This window comes from Lathyrus oleraceus, chromosome 1, assembly GCF_024323335.1.
Source record: "Lathyrus oleraceus cultivar Zhongwan6 chromosome 1, CAAS_Psat_ZW6_1.0, whole genome shotgun sequence".
NCBI classification, from domain to species: domain Eukaryota; kingdom Viridiplantae; phylum Streptophyta; class Magnoliopsida; order Fabales; family Fabaceae; genus Lathyrus; species Lathyrus oleraceus.
The window spans coordinates 369,755,789-369,763,691 of record NC_066579.1 but is presented as its reverse complement, the minus strand read 5'-3'; the positions used below and the strand labels follow the sequence as shown (position 1 = coordinate 369,763,691).

At 35.5% G+C, this 7,903-nt stretch overlaps 1 non-coding gene across 1 annotated transcript; it reads right to left on the bottom strand.

Moving 5' to 3' along the window:
* Nucleotides 1–7,316: 7,316 nt before the first annotated feature.
* Nucleotides 7,317–7,423, bottom strand: LOC127117019 (small nucleolar RNA R71). Its single transcript, XR_007801781.1, has one exon. It is a non-coding gene; the product is annotated as a small nucleolar RNA R71 (small nucleolar RNA).
* Between the last annotated feature and the right edge of the window lie 480 nt (nt 7,424–7,903).

The window sequence follows — 7,903 nt, the reverse complement described above, 5'->3', positions numbered from 1 at the left end:
CTCATGCCCAAGCTTTGAACCTGTAACCATAAACCCTCACCATTGAAGGATAAACTTGAGGATTTTCTTTGAAAATCGAGTTTCACTTCTCCATCTATTTTGAGATTGAAACTCCAAGAGTCCATCCCTTTCTTTGATCCATTTCACTTCCATCAAGCATCTGAAGCAAGGCCAAGCATAATTGAAAGCAAGATCGTGCCAATCTGAAGCTCCATTGAAGGTGATTTTTCAGAATTTTCATCTCTACGATTCTCCCTCAATTATTTACTATTCTTTGTTGATTTTTGGTTGTCTGAAGTCCTATCAATGTAGGCAAGAAGATTGAGTTGCTTTGAGGTCAAATTGAAGAAACTCAGTTCATGATCCTCAAAATTCAAATCCTTGTATCTTTTTATATACTTGGAATTGGACAAAGTTGAGGCCAGATTCGTGCTCCTGAGCATTTTTCCTTCAAATTAGTGTACTCACTTTTCATTTTTCATGAGGTTTGAGTTGGACCAGTCCGGTGGTCCTCGCCGGAGAAGATGACAGGAGTTAGGGCTCCGATGGTGCGTTGGATCAATCTAGGCCATCTTATCTATTTGAATTATTTTAATCTCATGTTTTGCTTCTGATTACCATGTGTGTACACACATTAACTTGAAAACATGTGGAGCGTGCGTTTCCAACCATATGATATGTGTAGCGGGGTATTCGTTACCTTATGGTTTATTGACTAAACCAAAAGTAAACATACAATTCGAGTCACCACCGCACTTTTATTTGTCCAAAGGAAAGGCTAAAAAGCGAACAAAAGCCAAGTAAGAAGTTTTATCAAATAAAAAACTAATAAAAATGTCAGAGATCTAGGTAAGGGGGTTGATTATGAGATGGGAAGGTTTTAAGCACCCAAAACATCCTTAGTACTCTAAGGGAACCTCTTTTTGCAAATGTATATTGTAGGTTGGTATTTGTGAAAATATGTGCAAAAGACTGGGGGGATGAGAAGAGAATATTATATTTACAATTTTGTTTGAATGGATGAACCCATTGCCTACGTACCATAACAAAGGTAGGATCAAAACCTCGTAGTTCGGGGTAAAAATCTCAAAGATTGGTGAATTGATTTGATCAAAAGCCTTAAGATCTTTTGTTATCAAAGGGAAAAAACTCAACCTAGACCAACAATCCACCATGTGAGGAGAGCTTCAACATACTAGTGATGGGTTAACCCTATAATAAGTATGGAAGACTTATAGTCCAATCACTAAGGATAAGGTGAGGTTTACATCAACCACTATGACAACTCAAACCTATGGCTAATGTTTATGAAAAAAGGTTTTGACAAAGGTGGCCATTGGAACCACAAAAATCACTTGAAGTGAGTTGTATTTACAAGTTAAGTGTATTTACAAAATGAGGTCGAAGTTGAATTAATGTTTATTCACAATGAGTATTAATGAAAAGATTTTGAAAAGTCAAAGGCATAAGGCCTATGTTTCTAGTTTGAAACAAAGTCAAAGTTTGCACATAAATGAGTTTGGCTTGGGTTAGAGTGGAGAGAAGAAGAGAAGGGCTAGTCCTAAACATGCAAAGATAAGAGAAGAGATAAAACCCTTGGAGTTCCTTTTCTTGAAATCATAGAGATGATTCAAGATGCTCCTTTCCTTTGGACTTAGCAAACAACAAGCAATCACACAATTTTAGATTCAAGCTCCTAGGATCTCCATTTGGCGTGTCTCTCTTAACTTGGCTACTCACGACAATGGTCTTTCTTACTATCTCAAGATTGAATCCCTATCACACAAGAACAAACATCAAAAAGTTCACAACACAATAAGAGGAATGGACAAAGAATGAGTTTAAATTAGGAGGTCCTTTGAAGTCAACTTTAAGATTTAGCATTCTAAAGGCATGATGCCTAGTTGCTCTTCAACAAGTTTAGCATTCTAAAGGCATGAGGCCTAGTTGCTCTTGAACTCCTTTAAGCATAGGTGAGGTCCTAATTCTAAGTCCTTTCTCCTTTTTCCATTGGTTTCACACAAACAAAGACAAAACCAACACAAGACAACAATATATTTATACACAATAATATGCTCAAATGAGCAAAAGGAAAATGGCATACACATAAAGTATGTGCTCAAGTGAGCAAAGGAAAAAGCAATATGAATAAATGAGCAATAAAGTAAATTGCATTAAAGTAAACTGCAAGAAATTAAATGCTCAATTAAAGTTAGTAGTTAGTGGTTATGTTAGTGTGTCATAAGACAATTTAACGCTATGTTAAGCAATCGTAAGTGGACTAATGTAGTAGTCACACCTATCTGAGGCCGGTCAATAAAACTACAGGAGAATAAACACAAGTTAGAGATCATGACTAGTAAGCCAAGCTCCTACAACTTTCCATGCCAAAAGAAAAGAAGAAAGGCCTTGTATGGACTTTAGGTTTTTTTGCTTGACCAAGAAGTAACCTATCTTGGACACAAAGCAACTCACTTGATCATGGATCAAGTTGAGTTTGATTTAAATCAAAGAAGGTTAAACCTCTCATATGTCAAGACCAACCATAAGACATTAACTCATTGGCCAAAATAAAAAGAAGTGAGATGAAGATGAAATGAATAAAAGGAGAACTCAAAAGTCAAATGCAATTGGTCAAAAGTGAATCAAATCATCATCAACCAATGTTAAACAGAAGAGAAATCAAGATTAGAGGTCAACAAGTCAAACATATTTTTTTATTGTTGGTATTTTTGGAATTAAAATAAATGCAAAATTAAAATGGACAAAATATGGTCAAACCTCAAATTCAATTCAAATCAACTTAAACAAGTCCAATTAAATTCTCATAGGTTTAACATGGTCAAACAAGGTTTGACAAAATTTTCCAATAATTTTTGAAATCAGAAACTATTTTAAATCAATTAAAAACAATGAAAAATAACACAAATGAATTAAAATCTCAAATAAATCTCAAATCAATTAAGAAATTGATGAGACTATTTTTCATTGACTTATCATGATCCATGTGTGTTAAGAAAATATTTTTGGCTTTTTCAGATATCAAAAAGTATTTAAAATGAATTAAAAACTACTAAAAACCAAATAATTCACAAAAAATATTAAATGAAGTCACAAAAATAATTAAAAGTCAAAATGTGAAACTAGATTTTTCAAGATTTTTTTTGCCATTGCTCTCATATTTTTGTGACTTCAAATAAAATAGTTATGAATTTTTGAAAATAAAAGGAAATAAAAGAAATTAAAACTGAAATAAGAAAATATCAAAAAACCAGGGCGCTTGGATGAGTTCATTAAATGACGTGGCCCATATCCAAAGGCTCAGAGGCGCGGATACACCATGGTCCTTGGTCAAGCGTGCAACATGATGAATTAAAATAAGTCAAATCAATCAATGGCCACGATTATAACATTTGAGCCAGATCTGAGGGACATGAAGCATCCACGTGGGGATGGTGGTGGAAACCACCATCTTCTCCGGCCAACTAACAGTTTCCGGCCACCACGCGCAGGTATTTGAAACTTAACCAAAATAAACAAGCCAGGTATCAAAATGAAGCTGGGGTGATGTACATCACCCCTGTAACCTTGGATCTTCCTCAAAGATTCTATTTAATGATAAATTTGAGCTTGAAAATCAAGGCGTACAAACTGAAATGGCATAATTCATGAAATTAAGACCACCACTGGCCTGCCTCTTGCTCGAGGACTTTAGAAAACAGTTTAAACTCAAGCAATTCACATTGTATAGCAAGATCTAGATCAAAACAGTTGAGTGATATACCTCTGAAATGCAGCTTTGAACAACACGATCTCTTCAAGCTTTTGATCCCAATTTGATCTGGAGATGTGATGATGATGCAAGGCTAAGGAATTAAGACTTGAAAATCAACTAAGGATGTTAAAATTCAAGCTTGAAATTGAGAAATAAAAACTGAAATTCCTTTGAGTGAGGTTGGGATTCCAATTCAGCAGAGTTTCAGATCACCTTGAGGTTCGAATTTTGAATGAGCAAGCACATGTATTTATAGCTGAGCTTGTTGCAAGGAGGTGTAATGCTCGTGTGCATGAATTTTGGATCCTCCATGCATGGGCCTGTACAGGCGCATGTGAGGCCCAAAATTGGACGAAATTTAATGCTGAGATCATTTTGGAGTGAATTGGACGTGCACAAGGCCTGGTATTTGCTTGCACATCAAGTTATAAAGTGAATTGGATAATTGATCATAAACATTAAGCCCTTCGAAAGTCCCACATGGAAAATCCAAACATGGTCATGTGAGTAATAGTTGGAAAGCTCTTGACATAAGGAACAAAAGCTATGTTGGGAAAAAATCCATTTGGAGTTTGGAGATTTATGAAAACTGACTTTGAAGTTTGCGGTACAAAACATGTCTAGGTTTCCTTTGAATTTTTTTACCAAAAGTGATCAACTTCAAGCCCTTATGTTTTAATTATTAAAGCTTCAAATGGAAAAAACTACAACATAAACGTTCTAGATCTTTTCAAGTTGATCAATTTAGACTTAAAGTTTGCATCATTTGGACTTTTAATGAGAAAGTTATGGGCACTTGAAGTTGGACATTTTTCAAATTCAATGGTTTTGGTCCAAATTGACCTATAATGTTTTGTATTATCACATGTGTTTATTTTAGGATTATGAAATTTTGTCCAAACTAACATTTGAAGCATACATCTTAAGCTTTCCAATGTAATTTGTCTCACCTCAAAATTAGGGTTTTAGTCAAAATGACCTATAATGTTTTGAAATTAATGATGACCTTCCAAGTTTCAAGTAGATATTTGATGAACATGAAAGATGTTCATATGGTTCTTAAGAACATGTTTTCTCTTGGGGTCATCTTCATTTATCAAACACATCAAAAGTTGTGTCTCAGTGATCCTCAGTTTAGTCAGATGACTTGACTGGTCAACTTCTCAAAGCCAAACTTCAAATCTTGATGGATGAATGATTGAGGATACTCACATAGTCTCATATATGCATAAAATCATGAATGAAAGAACTTACCTTGATTTAATTTGATCATAGGTTGAGGTTGCTTCTGATAACGCGAAAATACATCAGATATTTGCCTTGACTTACACTCAAAGATCATACCACTTTAATCAATATTCCGATTATTCCGCAAGTATTCGAGTTGTTTTTTCAGGTATTTAAATCTCTAAGCATTAATGAGCAAAATGTAGAAAAGGAAGAAAAAGAAGAAGAAATAGATGAGAAAGCACAGGAAAAGCAGAAAACCAGAATGCATAAATTGTTGATGTGACGACTTTCACAAGCTTCATGACGACCGTCACGACCCAGCCTGTGACGACCGTCACAGGCCCACGACGAGCGTCACACGGCCAGATTTTACGCTTTGAAACAGTCAATCAGAGGCACCCAAACGTGCCTAAATTCTCTCCAACAACATGACTCCCCCGTGGATTCCTCATTCAATCAGTCTTCCTTAAGTTTCTCAACCGCCAAGACATACCAAGGCAATATATAAAGGACCAAAGTTGGAAAAATTGGGAGATCTACAGGTACGCTCTGCAATTGATTTTTTTACAGCATTCTAGCTTTTTTGTTATTTTCTTTTCAGCAACTTTGTTTCCGTTGCCTTAATTCATTTTACCATTCTTTTTTTATAATTTCCTTTTCTCCTTTCCTTTCCGTTTCCAATTAGCCATAGTAGTGATTTCCTACAATGGGAACTACTACACTTTATTTAATTTTGTAAGCAATTTGTATTGAAGAAGCAAAATCCTACCGACTTGTGGAGGACTGCTCAAGTACTCCAAGGTTCGTCATACTCTGTTACTTCAATTGCCAGGTTTTTATTAAATTATTATTATTATTACCCAGTTATTATTATAATTATGTTTGCCGCAATGTTGATCTGTTTATGCTCTGTGTTTACTCTATTTAACATGTCCGGCTAAATTACTGATATCGGTATGTAGCAATTTAATTAGATGGGATTTAATAATAATCGGTGAAAACTCTTTTTCTCAAACAATCTTTTATGCTGAAGTTTTTAATTAAAATTTAATTAACTTTATCACAAAAGCGTGAGAAGCTACTTAATACGATTTTGCCACGAGAGTGGGAAATTAACTAAGGTGAGAACCAACAATCGCGAGAGCGTGAGGCTCGAGATGGATAGTAAAAATTAGGCATTGAGTTTAAAAACAGCGAGAGCACTTTAAAAACAATTAAAACTTATTTATTTTCAAAAAGTAATTTTAACTTCAAATGGGACAGCGAGAGCGTACATTCTGACTTAAAGCTATAGGCTGAATCAACATTCACGAGAGTGTGAGATAAAGCTTTTTAAATAAATATTTTTTACTGAGAGATATTTGGCATTTAAACTATTCACTCGTGACATATCGAATCCCTGAAAAATTAATGTGTTGCATACTGATTCCTTTCATCAATTCTTTCTTAAAACTAAATTTCTCTTAGATTTAATATTCTGCACCCGAACTTCTATAAATCATTCCCTTAGCTAAACATAGTGATGTTAATAACACTAGTTTGACCATAGGTCCCTGTGGGATCGATATCTTTTAAAACTAAAGCGATTGGACTGTGCACTTGCAGTCAAGTACTCGATAAACTATATTTTATATATAGCCACGATAAGCATCAAGTTTTTGGCGTCGTTGCCGGGGACCTGTTTTAGTCGAATAGTGCGATTCTTTCGTTGCAAGGTATAGACTAAGGTAAAAATAAAAACTAATCTTCTTTCCCTTATTTCCCCGATTGTATGCCAAGTAATCGCTCACAAGGCGATAACTTAGCACCACCAATCCCAAAATTAGAGCGTTTCTTATACGTAAGACGTCGAATACACGAATGTCAACAAAAGTATGATATTCCCGATATCTTCTCTCCTACTAAACCGAAAGAAAAACCAACCATGGCTGAAGAAGGACCACAAAATCGTCCTCTTAAATTCTACGCTACCCCGTCCCAACAAGAACCTCATAACAGCATTGCTGCCCCCGCTATCAATCAAAACGATTTCGAGCTGAAACCCTCACTATTATCAGCCGTCCAACAACATCAATTTGCTGGAAATCCTACGGATGACCCTAATGAACACCTGACCAAGTTTGTGCAGTACGCAGATAATGTAAAGGCGAATTGTGTATCTCAAGATGCGAAAAGACTGCACCTTTTTCCTTTCTCACTAAGAGAGAAAGCTTGGGCTTGGTTGCAATCCTTGCCCTCCAACTCAGTTACAACATGGGAAGAACTGAAGAATGTTTTCTTATCCCGATATTTTCCGCCGAGCAAAACTGCTATGCTGAAAGCTCAAATCAACGGATTTTGACAAAAAGATGTAGAATCTCTCTACGAAGCATGGGAGAGATACAAGGACATGATGAGGATACGTCCACATCACGGCCTCGAAGACTGGGTTATCATTCACACATTTTACAATGGGCTTTTTGAAGGTGAGAAAAACAAGAAAGGGGGGGGGGGTTTGAATTGTTTGAAAAATAAGCGCTTTTCCAAAAAGAAAATCACACAATGATTTTATACTAGTTCGCTTATAACACAAAGCTACTCCAGTCCACCCGGCCAAGGTGATTTCGCCTTCAACAAGGACTTAATCCACTAATCTTGAAAGATTACAAACAACACCTAAGAGAGAAGAAAATCTCTTAGTCTTCTCAAGTCTACAGACTACACAGAGTCACTTGAGGAAATCAAACAAATAAAAGATACAAGATATGTAATCTAGAGTGCTTCTAAGAAAGCAAGTATTACAAACTTAAGAACAGATTTTTCACTTAATAAGCAAAAGCTTAGTGAAATTCTTTGAGAGCAAAGATGATTTTCTTGAGCGTGAAATAATTCAGTATAGTTTTGGCTAGTTGATTTCTT